The sequence below is a fragment of the Chaetodon auriga genome, chromosome 18, assembly GCF_051107435.1.
Source record: "Chaetodon auriga isolate fChaAug3 chromosome 18, fChaAug3.hap1, whole genome shotgun sequence".
Lineage (NCBI taxonomy): Eukaryota > Metazoa > Chordata > Actinopteri > Chaetodontiformes > Chaetodontidae > Chaetodon > Chaetodon auriga.
In genome coordinates, this window is record NC_135091.1 from 1,093,383 (window position 1) to 1,113,626 (window position 20,244).

Below are 20,244 nucleotides of genomic sequence, written 5' to 3' on the forward strand. Positions count from 1 at the left end.
TCATAGTTTCAGTGGTCACTGTAGCCTCTCCTGGACGGTTGGATGGGGAGGGTGAGGCGAGGGGCTGCAACCAGGTGAAAAAGATGATGCCACAAAATCCAGCAAGCTGATCCTTAAAGTGAGTCAAAAACAAGGATAATAAATGTAAGAATATTCTTATGAGGCTGCACGACTCAGCAGCATAAATATTTCACAAGCTGTTTGCATATTTTGCCCGTTTTAGTCTCTTAGCGCTCTTGTTTTCGTCTCACTGTATTTACCTGTTTTGACAGTACTATACAATGTGATTCATCATTATCAATGGGGAGGTCTGCTGTAACTCCTGCCCTCTCATCCCATGGAGAAATAAAGCTGCAGGAGACGCTGCAGTCTAAATGGAAAGTCCAGTCTTATCCAGTTAAAGCAATAAAACAGAGGAAGCCAGACTGTCTCTGTACAAATTACCAGAGATGGAGAGCATGGGGAAATATACTCAGGCACATCAGGCAACAGGGAGTTGTTCGTCTCTGTGTGTGTACTGTACATACACATACACATACACGTACACATACACAGTATATGCACTGTCGCTGTGGCTGCAATGCACTGCAGTTAAGATGGTTTTACAGGTTATTTCAGCTGTCATGGACTCACTTTGTCACCACTGTTCAAGCAGATGATGTTGCTCGACCTCCTGCAGACTCACTCCTTACTCTCTTAGTTTGTATGTGTTCAAGAAGTGACCAGGTCAGAGCCTAGTTTCAACACTATGTTAACTCTGTATACAAGCTTATGAACTTTAACTACAGTCTCTCAAATAAAAGCCGGTATTCAAATAGTGTGCAGGACTCACAGAATATGTCCAGACAGTACAAACATAATAAAGGCCGGCCCTTAATAAAAGTCTGTATTTGTTGTTGCAATAATGGCTCATATCATAAATTCATTATAATGTACATCTTCACAACCGTATTCACTACACCAGAGAGTCCCACAAGAACGAACTGAACACTTCCTGCAGATGTTTCACATTAAAATCTTTCTCACTTCAGTTCATGTAAATACACATTTTCATGATCAATCTATTGTTTTAGTCATTGATCAAGAAAAATCACAAATGTCATACATTTCCTGGTTCCTGGTTCTCAAATCTTTAGATTTTGGACTATTGGTCAGACAATAGAAGAGTCTGAAGGCATCAGACTGTGATGGGCGTCTTTATTTTGTGACATTTTATTGAGTAAATGCATAATGCAAAAAGTAATCTATACGCTAACTGATGACAAAAATAATAACTGGTCAAAGGTCTAGAATAAACGTCACCACCCTTTAAGACTTGGGAGCAGCTGTGTCTTTTAAAGACTTTTAAAGCCTCATTCTGCCATGAAAGTCTTTATTTTAGTAGTTCTTTGAGATAGATTCAGCTCAGTAACCGAACAGAAATGATTCTTGGATGTTTTATCTGCTCTCAGAATCCGGAGGCTGACTGCGGGTCAGGCCTGAGAGGTGATTAACAGTGCGTCGTCACGTTGCCTAGCCACCACGGGCACAAATGAAGAAACTAATGAATTCCATTAGGATTTAGCAAATGGCCTCTGTCAAGGAACAGCGAACAAGGAATCTGTGTGTGTTCGTATGTGGGAGTGCATGTGTGCAGGCATTTAATCACTGAGCAACTTTTAATTAAAGGCTGTGAGATTAGTTCAAAGAAACAAAATAAAAATCTGAAACACTTAGACCTTATTTGGTATCAAAGCACGGTCTAATGGGTGCTGGGCTACTGTAGTCGAGGAATAAAATGAATTAGTCCACTGTCGTTGAAGTCCTGCCTTAAATCCAGTCACACTCCGCTGGCGAGTGAACAATGGCCCTCGCAGAACACAGTCATGTATTTCAATTCAGAGCACTTTGGCCACTTTAAATTGCCCACCATTATTCTCTCTCTCAAGTCCAACCTCTCTTTGGATACTGTAGTAATAAGCTGCCCAGGGTGGACTTGGTGATATTAAGACAAAAATAGGTCTGGGGCCAGCCTTCAGGGTCTGCAGCCGTATGGACCCACCTGGTGTCGTCAGGGCCAAGTGTGTGAAAGAAGTGTTCATGAATAAATTCCACAAATAAATACCTGAAGAACACTTCGAGGCTGAATCCAGAGCACCTGAATGAGGCTGTAAAACGTGTTTGCTTGGTTTTAACTGCTTGGACAAACACGCTATGCAAAGATGTCAGTTTAGGGATTTAGAAACTGTGACAAGCACGTTTCCCTTCTTCAGACATTTCGTAGATCAAACACTGAGCAGTCTGCACATTCATGGACCATGAAAATAGCTGTTATTTGTGGCCCTGCTCACCTGTTTTGGCTTTTGGACACTAAGCCAGATGAAAAATGTCTTTCTCCTCGTCCGTGCTTTAAGGCATTACTGAATAAACTATTATCATCTATCACTGACAGGAACACCTGCGTCTGTCCGCTATGAGCGACATGAACTCGTGTCTGTGAGTATATTTAATTATTAGACTGAACACAGATTATAAGATCTAATCTAAAATAAAGATTTCATTTAGCTTTTATGTTTTCATTTGGATTGAAATCAGTCAGATTTCATGCATGACTAACGCTGAGGTTTCCTCTAATCCACAGTGAGCTCCAAAGTGTTTGGCATGAACCTCAAGGAAAACTGAATTTGCCTTCACAGCCAACAAACTGCCCTCGGTTCCTCTCTATTCTTTCTTCTGCAGCAGACAAAATTCTCCATCTGCTAAGAGAGCAGCTCATAAATTATTGAGAACGAATTGGACCAGGATTCGAATGGAGCTGTAGGTCTTCATGATTACTTTCCTTAATGCTAAAATCTAAGGTTCTTCCTTTTAGTGTATGTTTCATGTTTGTTGAAACCCTGAGGGACTCTGTAATGGACTCTATTAATACTTTCACAATGACTCAGTCCATTTGCTTGTTTCTATCTGACTGCTTCTCTCAGCTGTTTCTCTGAGTTTCATCATTGTTCTTCTTTCTGCTTTATATGTTCTGGCTTTCAAGATGAATGGAACATGAATAGGCTCTCTGATGATGATCCAGATGATTGGACTAAATGTGCCGCTCACTGAAATGTCCTTGTGACACAGACGTGTTTATATACGAGGCTTCCAGATGAAAGACTCGTCATTAAGGAGGATTGAAGCAGTAAATTAGAAGTTCAGTAGTGATGTTTTGCCTTGTGCTTCATTTACATGATTAGTATTTGCAGCAGCTTGTTGGTGTTGCTCTTGTACTTCATGTGTCCACCAATATTCTCCCTGTGATTCCATTTAACTGTCCATGAACATAAGTAAACATGACGTGGTACATGAGGAACACACTTTATTCAGATGTTTGTTGAAATTATTAAACTCAAATGTGTTTATTTTGCTCTTGTAGGTGTGAACACTTTGAAATGGGGGATGAACATTTGCATCCCTTCGTCCACCTACTGTCAGCATTGGCGTCTTTTGGCTGTGAACACAGTCTTTTCCTCGCCTCCAATAAGAAATCTTCAGCTAAAGCAAAGTGAAGCAGAGTCGTGTCCAAACCCGATTCGATGCTGCTGATTGAGGTGCCAAAGTGCTCACATACGTTGTTCTGGACAGTAATGATTGATAGTGATGATAAAGATTTCTTGATACCGTGGAGTCGCCCCATATTCTACCTCTGAAGTGTACGGCAGGTTCAGCACATGTGTGCACTTACGTCGGCGTTTTCATCAGGATGGAGGACAATTATTCCAGCACTTAGCACCTACCGACACATCACCTGCATGACATGAACGCAGCACTTTCCTCCTGGAGAAAAGACTTTCTCTTTGGCATGGCAGCTAATTGTTAGCATACTGACAGAAAAAGACACTTGCCTTGATTGACACATGGACGGACAAATGAGTGATAAATGTCTATATAAGCACTGAAAACAAGTCTAGTACTATAATTATTTTTCTAATTGTGGTGAAAACCAGATCTTTTGGTAGTGAAACAGAGACATCTGAGTGTTTTACAGATGTTTGTCGGGACTTTAGAGGCTCAGTTTGAAACCAGACCAATCCAGCACAAACCAGGACACCTGGTCACCTTATGCTACCAGATACAGGAACATTTAGCCTAGCCTAACTTAGCATATAGCAGGACGAATGCAATTTCAAACAGCTGCAAAAATGTGTGCAGTTGATCTCGTTAGCTGGAAAGTCAGACTGTAACACACCCGACTTAGAAACCTGTCAGCTTTACTTTGAGGGCCGTTTGCTGTTGCTAGCATCAGCCTTTGGATGAATGGATGGGTCTTCTATTCAGTTTCTATATGTGTGAAATAAACATGTAAATATGGCTTGTTGGAATACACGTTTGATGGTGCTAAGCTAACATTTCTCCTCTTCCAGTATTATTGATGGAATATTCCTTTGAGGAAGCTGAAGCAGCTTCAGAAATGGGTCTGAACACAGCACGTCGACCACGACTGAGGAACATGGCCGCTGACATCCCAAACGCTGTGTATGACATGAATAAATGAATCTGACTTAAATACTGAGAGAGTGAGAAGGAAATGTCAGGGGAGCGTCTCCAGAAAGCATCAGGATGAAGAGGTAACCACCGGCGGTGACAAGCGTTTATCAATCTGACATCTCCACAGAGCGCCGCCTTCGCCTCAGCGTGGTTCATCTCCTGAGCCTCTTCGTCGGCAGCCTCACCTGAACTCAAACAATCTGTTGACTTTAAAGGACAAACCGAGTGGAGAGCTGCTCTTCCCATCCCTCTGAGGGCCCCCGAGGAAGCATCTCATAAAAGAGTTAACTGTGCTGAGGAGGGAAATGTGTTCTTACTGTATTCATTAAGTACAGACGGACTTGTCCTCTGCAGTCTGCTGTCCGTCTGTCTCGGTCCTCGCTGTGCACAAGCTGCGATGGATGCCACTTCCTCTGACAGCGTTTTTGTCGGCGGTCCTGTGACAGCAGCGATTCAGCCTCCCACACAGTGTGGTGGATACAGAATACTTTGAAATTCCTCCGGTGTGACCTGCTGAGCGAAGCTGGAGCAAACCGAACAAATTTGGAGCGTTTGAGAAAAAACTGATTTTGAGTGAGATGTACACGACGTCAACTTTTCTTTTTCGTCCAGTGTTTTTATTCAAAACAGAAATTCCTTTCAGTGGAAGGAAGAGTTTACATTTATCACATCTCTCATACTCTGCGGCCCCTGAGACTACTTCAGTAAAATTCAGCTGTTAACATTCATGTATGCAGATTGGGACTTGACTCTATCGCAGGTACTGTGGCACAAAATCAGTCAAAACTGTCCTTCAACCCAGCAATATATTCATAAAACAATGAAATCACACACAGATACTTCAGAGATATTTCCCTTTGAACTGCTTTACATGCAGGCCACACACGAACACAAAGACACACACATGAACACAAAGACACACACACACGAACACAAAGACACACACACATGAACACAAAGACACACACATGAACACAAAGACACACACACACGAACACAAAGACACACACACATGAACACAAAGACACACACACATGAACACAAAGACACACACATGAACACAAAGACACACACACATGAACACAAAGACACACACATGAACACAAAGACGCACACATGAACACAAAGACACACACATGAACACAAAGACACACACATGAACGCAAAGACACACACATGAACACAAAGACACACACATGAACACAAAGACGCACACATGAACACAAAGACACACACACATGAACACAAAGACGCACACATGAACACAAAGACGCACACATGAACACAAAGACGCACACACGAACACAAAGACACACACATGAACACAAAGACACACACATGAACGCAAAGACACACACATGAACACAAAGACACACACATGAACACAAAGACGCACACATGAACACAAAGACGCACACACGAACACAAAGACACACACACGAACACAAAGACACACACATGAACACAAAGACGCACACACGAACACAAAGACACACACATGAACACACAAGTGCTTCTTCCTCCTTTCTGTTCAAGACACGGTAAATAACCACCTCGCTGCCACCGGAGGCCACCAATTTATGTATGCATGAAGAGGATGCAGAGAGGAGGAAGTGACATCCATTTTCACATGCACACACACGCACGCACACACACGCACGCACGCACGCACACACACACACACACACACACACACACACACACGATGCAGCATGTGGCTGTTGTGGAAATCATCACGAATTGAATTACAATGTGATGATTGAGACATGGCACAGAAATGAAATTTAAAACGGAAGGAGATACCACTCACACACACACACACACACACACACACACACACACACACACACACAATTTTCAAATCAGTTATCAATGCCGATGGCAGCAGTGTGTATGGATGCGGGCAAAGATCAGTGGAAAACACACCTGGACAACCCAAAGAAATCAGACACAATAAGCAAATAACGAGCTTTGTGAGCTGAGCGTGAACAACAAACGTAAACAGCTAACCACGCTAGCGATACACACCTTGCTAGCTAACCACGCTAGCGATCTTTAGAAGCAGCTTTTTTTAATGGCGCGACAGAACGTAGCCAACGGAAGTACCAGCCTCAAAGCTAAAGAGCTAGCCATGTTAGCGCCACATTTAAGCTGCGTTCAGCCATAATGTTTACAAAAGAGAGAGAGAGAAGAGTTGATTATGTCGTGAGAGTGATTTGAGACGTAATGGTGGACATTCGTTTCCACAGTGGACACGAGTCAACACTGAAATCGATTTTAGCAGCAGCGAAGGAGCGAACTCAACCTCTTCAGAGGAGTCGATGCTTTAAATGCAGGTTTTCAGTGGTGAGTTCCTCCAGTAACAAAATACTGACGATACAGACTCTCTAGCCGACTTTGCAGGGCACTGGATCAGCTAACGAGCCTCCGCTGTCTGTCAGTCAGTCGTCTCCTGTGTCCGACGGGGACGTCACAGTGTGCCCTCCATTATCTGACCCAATCATTCCTGTGGATAAGTGATTGGTGCTACTATTTCCCACAAGCTCCTCAAACTGAATGTGACTTTTTCATTTAATCCCTCAAAATATTTCATCGCTGGAAACAGTTTGTGTCCTCTGACGATCTGCAGTATTTGCTGCTCTGGACCTTGTCAAACATGAGCGATCTGCAGCTCGACTCCAGCTGGAGAGGCAGAAGAAGACGCTAACAGAGACGAGCACACAGTCTTTACACTGTACCATCATCCGATCCGTCAGGTCTTTGATCCGGGAGCTGAAGAAAAAGCAGCTCCTGTTGGACAGCTGCTGAATGAACGCTGAGGCCTGCTGTAGTCTTGGTTGGCGGTTGATGGGCTTCTACAACAAGAATAATTAAAGTGACTGACAGCCAGACGCAGACAGACGACACACAAAGCCAGGCGGTTGGGATAATTATTGAATTCTGTTAAAAGCTTACGATGCTGTCTGTCGGGGAGGTTAATAGGAATTTAGCAGCAGAGGTGAGAAGGCCAGTTAGCATCTCCGCTCCCCCCGTGCCAAACCTCCCCCAGAGAAACGGTCCACAGTGTAGTTAAGGCTTAACTCGTCCTCCATTAATAAATATCATCCTCGCCATCAACGGGATGACAGTGACTCTGTGGGCTCTGTGTTAATGCTCCTGACAGCAGAGGCATCTGTTGAAATGGAAATGGCCGTGACAGCGGAGCTGACACATTTTGGATTTCATGGACGTTCAAGACATTTTCATCGTTTCTGTCACTTCTGCTGTTAATAATCGATGATGGCGATCCATGAGGGAACCCAGGCCGCTGTAAATCCCCTCCGCTGCTATCAAAGTCCAACTTTTGTTCTGTCTTGTCTCTCAGATTTGAGCAGACATCTTTTAATGCTGAACAGCAGCCTGACCCCTTTAAGACAGGACTCTGCTGATGGGACTTTTTCAGGACTGATACTGAAACTTCTGGGGTTAAACTGCTGATAAGAGCTTTGTCGTCTCTCATTTGATCATCACACTGTTAAAAACGTGTGAATATTAACCATCTCAGCTCAGACATCCCTCTCACTCACAGCAGCGAATGTCACATTGAAGGGAAGACAAAGATTTCAGATTGAGTGAAGACACAGACTGTCTTTGAACAGACCAACGCGTTTGGTCCAATAATAACAACACAAACTGTAGAATAACAGAATCCTTAATAATGAACACTTCATTAAACGGGTAGACGTGTTGTGTGTCGCTAGCATTAGCCACCATAAGCTAATGTGCCGTCACTTATGCATTAAAGTGTTTGTCAGGAAAACGAGGAACGTGTCATTTCTTCCAAAGTTACATCGTCTTGTTTTAAGACTCGGATTCGACTGGATTAAGTCAGAAAAATGCAGGTATGAGACTTGACTTGGATTTGACAGTTGTGAGACTTGATTTTCTGACTCAAAACTCAGACTTGTCTTGAGAATTGAGAGTAAACGCATTGTTTTTTGACCTGGTACAATCCCAAAACACTGAAAAATAAGACAGCAACAGTCGGGTCTCGTAAAGCCAAACATCATGAATCTTTAACTGTCCGGCCGGCATTGAAAGGACTTGTTCTCAGCTATGGAAACAACACCACCTGAAGACGCTGCATCCTGAGGCTGCGTTCAGACTGTTTTCAGTCTGAATGACGACTAACTCTCAACTCGTCTCTGATCGCTTCAGCTTGTCACTAAAATGTGGAAGATTCAGAGTTTTCCCCAAAACTTTCTTGTTGTTGGTAGAATCAAGGTCATCACAGGACACTGAAACTCTCTTTGAATGTGAGATCTGATCCTACGGAGGGCGTCTTCACATCACCTGAAACGAGAAGAAGACTTGATCTCCACGACGTCCTGTGGATGTAACTCGTGCATGCACACAGAAAGATGGTGGTGTGGGTCACCTGGCAGACACCTCTTTACAGAATAAAGACGCTCTTCACAGTCATAATTAAAAATAAGACTTACAGGTAAACGGATGGTCTCTGGCACTTTCATCACTGCATTGTGTGTCATTTTGGACTAAAACTCTGTTTGAATTTGACTTGCAGAGAAATCAGCGGGTTGATCGTCTTCCCATCAAAAGAACTGCAAATTTCCGCTGCAATTAAAGCAGCTCGGCATCAAATCAATTAGAAAGTCACCTGAGAGCGAGCGACTCCCCGAGCAGCCGCGCTCTGTCACTGCAGGGAAACCGCGACTGAACTAACATCATAAAGTACACAAACGAGCACGTCGTCAGCTCTGCAGGCAGAGACGCGACGAGATGTCTTTGTTCCACTACATTCATGTCAGCTGCACTTTCCTCAGTCAGCCCTAACAACTGCACTGAGATGGTGAATTCAGCCTCATAAATAGTTCCATGTAAATTACCCTCGGGTGCTGATATTGACTTGCTAAAATGAGCTAGGGCCTGCCATGTTGCAATAAACCAGACTTTTTTTTTACACTCATACACAAACACACACACACACACACACACACACGGGCCTAACCAAATGTAATTTACCAGCTGCTTTCTAATGGGGCTTCATCTTTCAATATAAATGTTAATAATCTATGATTACTCTCTGCGCTGCAACACGGGGAGCTGAGCTTTTCTTTCATGTATTTATGGAACTTTCACTCTCTTTCACTTCATCTCTTGCTTTTGGGAAAATGTTTTTGAATACAGACATCAAGTGAAAGATTTTCATCTTTTTGTTTTTACCATGGAGGAAGATGACTGCAGAACCAGTTCTGTGCATCGTTAACCTCATTCTTTGTGTTAATCATCTGCTTGGGTTTTTTCAGTGTGCAGGGTTTCTGTATACTTTGGAATCCTGGCAAAGTGGGAGTAAATACATAAATAATGTGGTAAATAAAATGATCAAAGTATAAATCAGGAAGCAGAGCTGTCAACACTCTACACACAAGAATCTTTCTTCACATTAACAGGCTGGAGAATTGAGCCCAAATCAGCTTTGGGGTTGTTATTAAAAGGAAATATTTATCAATGATTATTTAATGCATTATTCATATTTAAATCATATATACGTCAGGCAGATGATTGGCAGCACACAAAGTCGCTCTGAGTTAATGACAGCAGAAAGAAGGTGAAGAGCTTTGTTGTTGTTTGTCTGCTGCCGAGCAGGTCTGCCTCATCAGATCTCTGTTGACTGAACATCTCTGAACAGACTCCACGAGGCGGGAAATCAAACATCAATACTCTCTGCGGACCGAGCGCGTTGTGTCTGACGCTCCTCCTCGTCCCTGAAGTTGGTGTCGGATGTTTGGTCACAGTTGTTGGTCTTGTTTACTCGTTTTTGTGTGACTGCGATGAGTTTGTAGCCTTTAGGCTCCAAACTGAGATGACTGCACCACTTATCACCAGGACTGGCTCATTTTTCCACAAATATTACAAGTTCTCCAAAGTAAAAAGCAAAATCTGTTGTTTTTATCAGCCGTCCAGACAACGCGTACAACCTTTTTCCATCCGATGTCCTCGCTGACAGGACGACATCCTTTGTGCCTCAATAACAACTCGTTGGGGTTCGGAAACATCAGCTGGCTAATTTTGGTCGTGCTGTGGTTGGAAATGGGAACCAATCATGGGGAACCCTCCTCCAGTCAAAGCCTTACGTTCTGTCAACACATTCAAAACCTCCACCCTCTGTGACCCTGTAACAACATCTATGCTTCCTCCTTTGCTCCTGATGAACAGGAGTCACAGTTCCTACAGCCGCAAGCTTAAATGTAAATATATGGTGCTAGCAGACACCGAGCGAAGGCAGGACGACAAACACTGATCGAGAAGTCTGGGATGGATGGATGGATGGATGGATGGATGGATGGATAGAATCCAGCCCGAAACCCCAGCTTGCATCCAACAGCAACAACGTCACCACCACTAAGTTTCTACTTTTCATTAAAAATTCCAAACTTTCCCTTTAAAGCCTGCAGACACGCACGCCGCCCTGGCCCTAAAGTGAATATGGAAGCTATCTCCATCCCATTTATTTCCCATTTGTCAGTGTCTGAGTGAGGTTATAATAGCTTGGTTAAGAGCCACATTAGCAGGATGTGGCGCGACAAAGCTTTGGATTAATACTCTCTGATTCCTCACTGTCAGGCCCATTAAAATGGATGCGATTTGGTATTATCTCTGGCGCCATGCTTGCCTGTCTCCTCCACATGGCGGGGACTGAGTTAAAAATGATTGTGAATGTATCAGTGCCTCATTTTCTGTGTTTAATGACTCACCAAGTCTTCTGTTTTTCTTCCCCTCTCTTTCCTCCTCTTCCCCTCTCCTCTCCGTAAAAATAAAGATAAGGCATGCCCATCATTCCTCCGACCTGTCAATCATAATTCACTGCTGAAATTACATTCCCCCGCATGGCGCTGGCTCTGTGGAGGGGACAGCAGGCTACCTTCATGTCTACCTGTAGGTATTCAGCTCCATATTTTCAGTCCAGCCTGCATTTTCTCTTTATAGAAACTTATGTCCAGACCTTTGTGCTGGAATGAGGTAATCAGCTCCAGCACCGGCCTGCACGGCCTGCGGAATCTCATGTCACCAAGTATTAAAAATGTGCTCAGACTTCTGGACCGCTGCAGCTTGATACATGAAGCTGGTGTTCATATACGTCGTTTGCCGATGCAGGCTTTTAATTTCAAACAGGATTTAGTGCGTTCAGCGTAAAGTCGCTCTGATATGACTTGATGCTGCTCGATTGATTAAAAGGTACTTGAGTACATATGTGGTCCACGTTGGTCATTAACTGGAAGCCTTAATGACGCATTTTAAATCAGATGTTATGAACCACCTGCACTCACCAGTGTGTCATTCATTCATCAGCTCTGCTGGCGTTTGTATTCGCATTAATCTGAGTGACTAAAAGTCTTCAATGTAATTCTGTGATCACATTACAATAACAATTCTGTCAGCACTTGTGTTCATGTTATGAGTGGTGTCACAAATTATTTTCTACAGGAAGTAGGTAAAGTAATGCATTACTTTTTTTAAACAAGCAATGTGTAATAGCCTACTTTTTGGAGTAAATGTGTCATGCACATGTCTGCCAAGCCAAGTCTGTATTAGTGTAAATCAATCAAAATGAATGGTAAAACAACCCATACATACATACATATCTATCTATCTATCTACCTATCTATATCTGTGTGTGTGTGTGTGTGTGTGTGTGTGTGTGTGTGTGTAAATATGTGTAGAAATATTGCACACTGTTAGACACTCTGACAAGCACTTTGTTTGAAGTGCACCGAGGCCCTTTATCAAAGACCTGTTTTCTCACGCTGGACAAAATCTAAACCATGCAACCATTGGATGGTACAGTTGAAATGCAAACCAGTGACACAGCTGCGGTGGTTGTGGAACGTTCAAACCCGCCAAACATCCATCGTACGATGACACAACAGATGAGGAGTGATCACTGAGTTCATCCCACTCCAGAAATAGCAGCCTTCAGAAACCTGCACTCGTCTCAGCGGTTTGAACTGCAGTCACCGCAGCATGTGCTCATTATCCTGAGCTCAGAAAATTCACATTTCTCTTGTCACATTGGTGTGAAAGATACGGAGGAGAGGCTGAGTGGACGGCACATGATCACAGTGCTGAAATAACGTGGCCGGCTGAGCAGTGGAGAGGGACCGTGCTGATTAAGAGCTGACAGTTGTTTCATTCTCCTCGTAGATTTCATGCCTTCAGCGTGGCCTCAGTCTGCACAGTTACAGCACTTTCACTTAGAAATAGAGAATTAATTAGAGCCAATGTCAGTCATGGAATCACAATAAAGAAATGCTGGTTTACTAATTGTCTAAGTATCATAAAAAAACAACTGTAAAATTACTTTATCCGAGTACCACTACTTCTAAACTCTGCTGTAGTGTGCAGCTGTGCAGCTTTCACATCATCTGCTTTTCCTCACTGTAAGCAGTGCAGAGAAAAGGTTTAAAGCACAAACACCTGCACTCATTCATACACATGAATGAATGAAGTCATTCAGGCTTTATGCTGCGTGTGTTGTGACGCCTCACAATGGTGTACAAGTACTCAGCAGCAGTAATATGAAGACCTGCTGGTGGTGTACTATGAGAGTGGAGGCTGGAGTCATATCACTTCACTGATGATAAATACATAACCAAGGCTAACGCTGACTAAGCTTTGTTAGCATGAATTAACATGAAGTCCAGATCCCGATCTAAGTTTGTGGCACAGCTGCATCTGGATGAACCAACATATTCTTGGTAATTCTGGGAGGTGGAGTGATGGTGCACCAGCTGTTACACCACCAGGAATCACTCAGAGCACAGAGTCAATCAGAAGGTCTTTGGATCAATCATGACCAGTCATCTCTTTAAAACTGTGCTTCCTGCTACTCTGCTAAGCTAGGCTAGTTAGCATTTAGCAGGACTACTTTTTCTCACCTGAAGTGAGATTTAGCGACTTTCCCTCATTTACCTGATACGATATGAAAAACTCAAGTCTGTCAGAGCATCAAAACTGATTTTTTTCCTCCCAAAACATTCCAGATGCAATTGTATAATTTCTGAAACAGATGTCAAAAGTGCAGATTACCGTTACTGCTGCTGGCTTTTAGTTTTATTACGTACCCATTTTTACCACATCCATAGCACATGTTACGCTTGTGCCATAGAGTTTTCCATAATCCTCCATCTGTGCTTTGTGCTCGCACGCTCCACTGAAACCAGACCAGGATGGACGAAACCGACTCAGGGTGGTCAAGCGAAAAGTGCTTCTCTTTGAGCACATCCTACGCACATAATTAATACTTGATAATTACACAGTAAGTAGAACACATGGTGCTATAGAATACATAATGTACAGCAGCTGTAGGGCTCGAGTAGTCTCTTTGGTGACTATATAATTAATATCAGTCCTGTAATAAGATCACACTGTAATCATGCTGAATTATAATTAGTGTCATGTTTTGCTGGGTGATTATTCTCTAATCACATAAACAAAGCGTGTTAGAATATCTTCAGGCTACACAGAACTCTTAAGATGAAGAGCTGCACATTCCTGGATCCTTCGCTGCATGTACACACACGTTGTCTGGGTAATCTTGGAAGGATTACTGCCATCACTGAAGGGTGGAATATAAATTGTTGTAATAATCAGCTGTCCAAACTCTATTTAGAGATAATAAGGGGATGCAATAGAGGATGTAATAGGCTTACCTCTGACTTCACATCCTTGTCCTTGATGTTAACACAACAGCGGCGCTCATTAGGCATAAGTAAATCCCTCTCCTCATTATTTCTCTCGTGATGGCAAAATCACAATCTGCACAAATAACAGAGTGATAATAAAGCCCTGGCACTTCCTAAAGAGTATTATCACGTCCTTATAAGGTAACTCCGCACTAAAACAAGTGACGCTGGAGCAGTCTCTACAAATGGGTCCATAATTTCTCCAGACACAATAAGGTGCTCCAATCAGAACCCAGCCAGCCTCCTCCAGCTCCTGACGAATAATGAGTTTCTAGCTACAAAGACACGTCACGACTCCGGATCAAAGAAGACACAAATAACACACACTTTGTTCCAGTTTGTAAGATTTACATATTACTGTCAAACTGAATTTAAAGTTCTTGTCGTACAGTGCAGAACTTCACTTCTTCGTGGCCCCAAATGGAAAAGGGTGTCTGAGAGGTAACTGTGTCAAACAGAGATAATCTTAGAAAGTGACGTTACAGATTTTAAGCCCTTTGAATGTTGAAGAACTGACATGCAGCAGACTTAAACTAAGGCCGAAAAAAGCTGCAGAGACAGTCCAAAATCTGAAAGTGACATAATTGAAAGGGCTCAAATCTGAGCTACGGACATCAAATGTTTGCATATATTACCATCTTTTCTCAACCTGACTTGTCTTCCCCTGATAATTAGGTATACAAGCAGGAACATGAATTTCATTTCGCCAAACAAGGAGAATTTACAACAGCTGAGATTGGGACGATTGGCCAGTTCTTAACTGTTCCAGCCGTGCTCAACTAAAGCTGAACAGCGTAATTCAAAATGATTACGGACATGAAAACTTTCCAGAGCTGTAAAACCTTATCTCAGAGTATAAAAACACACCTGCAAATAATGGATCTTCAACTAAAACTGGGCTTCCTCAATCATCATCAAGTATTCATTTCACCTTCAGGTACCAATACGACGCCACCGATGCAGAATGCAGCTTTGCTTTAACACAGGGCTGTCATTTTGCTAAATTTGCACCACTGACCAATCGCAGTGACAGCAGTGAAATGAAATGATAAATGGATGGAAAGTAAAAATGCTCACTTCATAATCGTTCTTGTGTGTCATCCTGGGCTTTCTTCTGAGGGTGCCAGCAGGTTTGTGTGCCCTGTACAGTACATACAGTATGTGTGCACATCTGAGTGTGTTCAACCCTTGATTGTTAGCTTGCAGTGTAACAGAAAGTGACACTGGTTGAATGGAGGGTTATTGGATAAACCACCATTCTAGCAGGTTTGCCCTGAGGCTGTGTTCATCTCTCAAACACCAGCAGCAGAAGAAATTGTTCATTTACTCCCATTTTCCTCAATTCTTTTTCCCATTAGTAGTACATTTCTCTCTATTTCTTTTTGCGCCCTCGATTTCCTCTTGTCCTCTCACCTCCATCGTTTTGGTCCCGTCGGTCCAGTCGAGTGGAAAGCTTCTTGTATGTCCATAGTGGATAATTTGGTCCTCAGGGCTTGTTTATTGAACATTTATGCCAAACAAGTACATAAAGAAATCCACACAAACACACAAAGATCCAGTCAACCTGGACCTGATTCATTCAGGCCCAGCATCTGGAGTCCACCTATGTCGAACTGAATTTTGGAACCACCAATACTCTACCTAGATCTGAGCAATCAGGGACGACAAACGTTGGTCAGACAGGTAAGAAGCCGGTGGTCACTATGAATGAGAGCCATAGTTCCTTTGTGAAGGTGGGTGAGCTTTACAGAAGGACAACCATCAGTGGGACCCTCCAACAATCAGGCCTTAAGGATACAGTGATGGAAGCCATTCCTCACTAAAAGGGCCTTGACAGCTGACTGGGAGGTTGCCAGAGTCCGGACCTGAACTCAACAGAACATCTCCAGAGAGATCTGAAAGTGGCTCCCCATCCAACCTGGATGAGCTTGAATGATTCAGCCAAGAAGACAGTCAGACAAATCAAAAACAACCCTCAACTGACTCCAGATGAAGCAGATGTTCCTCCCAGTCGCCCCCCTCCAGGTTCAGCCCGAATTCCACAGAAAAACTCCTCCTGCACACCACCAAGAGAGACGAAGGCTGGATACTTCTACAGCACTTGGCACTTTGGAGCCAACAAAGTCAAACCTTACTACCTGTTTCAAGCTTTCTTTCTTCCAAGTGATGCTTTGATATGTCTCTATGACCTTTTAAGTATTACAAGCTCCAGTAACACTTAAGCCTCTTGGAGCTTATCGCTTTCATGGATGACCCTGAAGGCCACGGATCCAAGAGTTGCTCAAGCTTTGATACTTCAAGGCTTCTTCTCTTTCTGCTACACCTCACAAGTACTTTTGGTGAAGTTGCGCCAGAGGCACTCTGCTCCACTTCACTGCTTCTCAGCAAGCCTCCATTAAGATCCCACCACTATAGAAGCACTCTAATTACCCAGGCCCAAACTTTTTCAGTATCACTGCCATATTTCACGTCTGCAAAATCACACATCATATACAGTAATAAAAAGTGGAACTGGAATTTCCCTTGTATTATTCGACTCTCTATCACATCATAGCCTTGTCTTTAAAGTGCTTCCAATTCATTCTGATTACTTGTGCAGTTTTCAAAGTTTGCTGGAAAGGGCCGACTACTTAGTCATCACACTCCTGATTAGATGTGAGATGCCCCAAGTTGTGCTGGACACTCATCAAAATCCACAGAATCCCATATCAAGCAACCCAGGAGGGCGACATTTTGTTGATTACCTCAGTGGTCAGTTGATTCATCTGGATGATATCCAACTTTGTGCACATGCCTCTTCTTCTGGTGCTTCTTGGGGGATTCAATAGGGAAACGTGGATCTCTGCTGAAAGACTCCCCCAAGTCCAATTGAGCTCTTTCAAGACTCTCTCTTCTTCTCTTTGTCCATGTCCCGACGGGAGAACAACAATGACGATGGTGCACATTTGTAAAAAGACAATCAAAGAAATCAATACTCATCTACCAGCAGTCAGCATTCTAATTAAAAAGATGTAGAAATTCCACAACAGCCCAGCCTCCCTGAACGCCTCACCCAGCTCTCACTTCCCGGGTTAACTGAGTGGCTGAGTCACTTTTTCCATTTCTCCTGCTATAAACTGAGAGCCTTGGTTCCATATGATGAAGAAACCCCGCCGCGATTCCTCCATTTCCAGCTCCAACATTCAACATTTAGGCCCTCCCATAGATGACTTCATTAATGTTTCACAACTCGCCATCATTAATAGCCTCGCCCCCAGCACCCTCTCTTCATATTGGGCAGATCTGAATTCCTTATGCTCCTTCTTCAGTCTAGTTAGTCCTCATTTTTACCTCTTTTAACCTTGTTTCGCTGACCTGATTTGTGTCATTGATTTGAAGTCATTGAAGTCGACCTGAGTGAGATCCGTTTCTTTTCTAATCCACAGATTTCCTTGTCTTTACTCAATCGTGTCTTGGTCCCTTTAGCTGCGTAGCTTCCAGCTAACTTCATGCCTGTATATACATATTTTAGAGCTGAACTAATGGTCCTGTATGGCACCCCCCTCCAGCCACACAACAGGCTCTGCAAACACCTCATGAGGACATCAAAGCAGAATCAGTGACAAATGTCTACTCACATAAATATGGATGTACACTAAAGTGATAAACTGTCAATACCCCCACCTGCTCCCAGCACAGCATAAACACAGAAAACAAAGACGAAAGACTCACCTGGAATGAAAGGTGTGTTACGATATGCTTTGTTGGAACTAAAAGAGACAATGATGATTTACATGTTGAGTGAAAATGGGTTATACATAACCCAAATCCAGCAAAACGATTAAACTTGAAGTGTCACACTGAAGACCACAAAAGAGGAGAAGAAGAAGAAGAAGAAGAAGAAGAAGAAGAAGAAGAAGAAGAAGAAGAAGAAGAAGAAGAAGAAGAAACCCATGGATCAGGGTCTGTCAGTGTCTGTGATCCCTTCTTAAAGTCGGAGCATTTTCATGGTATCAAACCCTGTTTTTTTATAGGACTGATCGTCTGCATGTTTCTTCAACATCCATTTCAAAGGAAAGGAAATGTTTGCAGCCCAAAGCGGCGGCGGTCTACAACACCTGAGCTCAGTCTGACAGAGGACTCTATGTATCGCCGTGTGATCCTCAATAATCAGGATGCATTAATCATGATGATTTGTGCAGGATAAGCTTTACCTCCACATGAATCTTCACACCATCGGTTTCATGTTAGCTGTATTTTTAGTTTCCCAAACTGAATTCATCCCTCAAAAGCCTTCAGAGCTGCAGTGAAACATGTCTACCATCTCCACCGTATCCAGCTGTTTTTGTTTGCGTGAGTCTTCTATCCTGAGGGAATCCTTCTCCTGGTCGGCATGCCGGCGTGTCTACCTGAAAGCTTCTCTCTTGTCAATGTGTCACGCCCAATCAGACAAATTCTCTCTTTCTCCGTCAAGGCAGAGGCAATGAACTCCATCTCTGTCTCTCGCTCGCTCCGTCTACCCTCCAACTTTTCACCCCAGCAACAAATCTCCTTTTTAAAGAACTATCTCTGCACCTTGAAACCTCAAAACTACTTCAGAGATGCACCAGCAGAAGTGTGCAGAGAGGCTGACAAGGAGGTCCACACATCTTCTCGCTTGGTGTCAAAGCTGACAGCCCCTCAAGAGAAAACTGCAGCGGATTAGACGGAACAAGGAAGCACCAACACACACACACACACACACACACACACACACACACACACACACACACCATTAAAAGCATTTTCTGACAAGATAGCAGCTAATAGACCAGGCGTGCACACACACACACACACACACACACACACACACACACACACACACACAAAGTGTTTTCTTCTGAAAATCCAGGAGGTAATAGAGTGCAGAAACACACACACACACACACATCAGTATTCTAGCCATTGCACGGCAATGGGAAGGTAAAGAAGGGGAAGTTTGACTGACCTCTTTCATTGACCTATAAGATAACCTTTCCCGTGTGTGTGTGTGTGTGTGTGTGTGTGTGTGTGTGTGTGTGTGTGTGTGTGTGTGTGCGTTCTGCAGCTTGAAACCAGCCAGTGTGTTAAACAGGGAAATGGTGAAGGTCATGATTTGCAAAGACTGCTAAATCCACAGCGTCAGACTGATGTCTTACTGACTGAGAAATACTCCATTAAATTACTGACTCAGATCAGAAAACAGCAGCATCATGATGAGAAGTCATGAAGACTCGTTCTTCAGCAGCCGCAAATCAAACTCAGCTGGACAAAACCCTCATTTGGAAATTTTGGGTTTATCAGCTGAAGTGAAGTGAATCTCTGTCTGAATGTCAGACCTTTGATTTTCTCGACATCCGTTCATCCGATCGCCGTCACGCTTGGCGAGTGTTTGACTGAGGACCAAAGAAAGTGCAGCATCGAGTTCGAGCTCCTGGTTATGAATGAATAACATTCAGTGTCTTGCTGAAGTCCTCCCATCGGTCAGTGATTTGTTAAAAGTTCCACATTGGTTTCAGATTCCGTCGCTGCAGCCTCTTCGTACTGTAATACAAAACTAGAGGGTGCGTGTTGTTAAGTAAGAATGCTTTATTCAGGGAATGTGGCAGAGTGACGTTCAGGATTGATTTTAGGATTCTGACTCTCACCTCTGAGGCACTACCTGGCTTAGCTGATGCCTACATTTCCAAGCCGCTAAATCCCTCCAACACTCAGCGGTCACCCAACCAGAACCTGTTGGCCAAACATAGACCCAGAGGCGACTGCTCCCAGACTTTAGAGCGATCTCCCATCAGATCAGCTGAGTCTGCTGACATCTTAAAAGCCTTTTCTTTAACTTGGATTTCAAGGTTTGCTCTTTGTGGTGACCAGCTGCTTGTCTGTGTTTGCGTGTGTGTTGTATGCGTCCGTTATTTATGTTTCCGCTCTTCATCCTGCTCCTGTGCTGATGCTGATGTAAAGCACTTTGTCACCTGTGTTTAAAAAGATGCTGTAA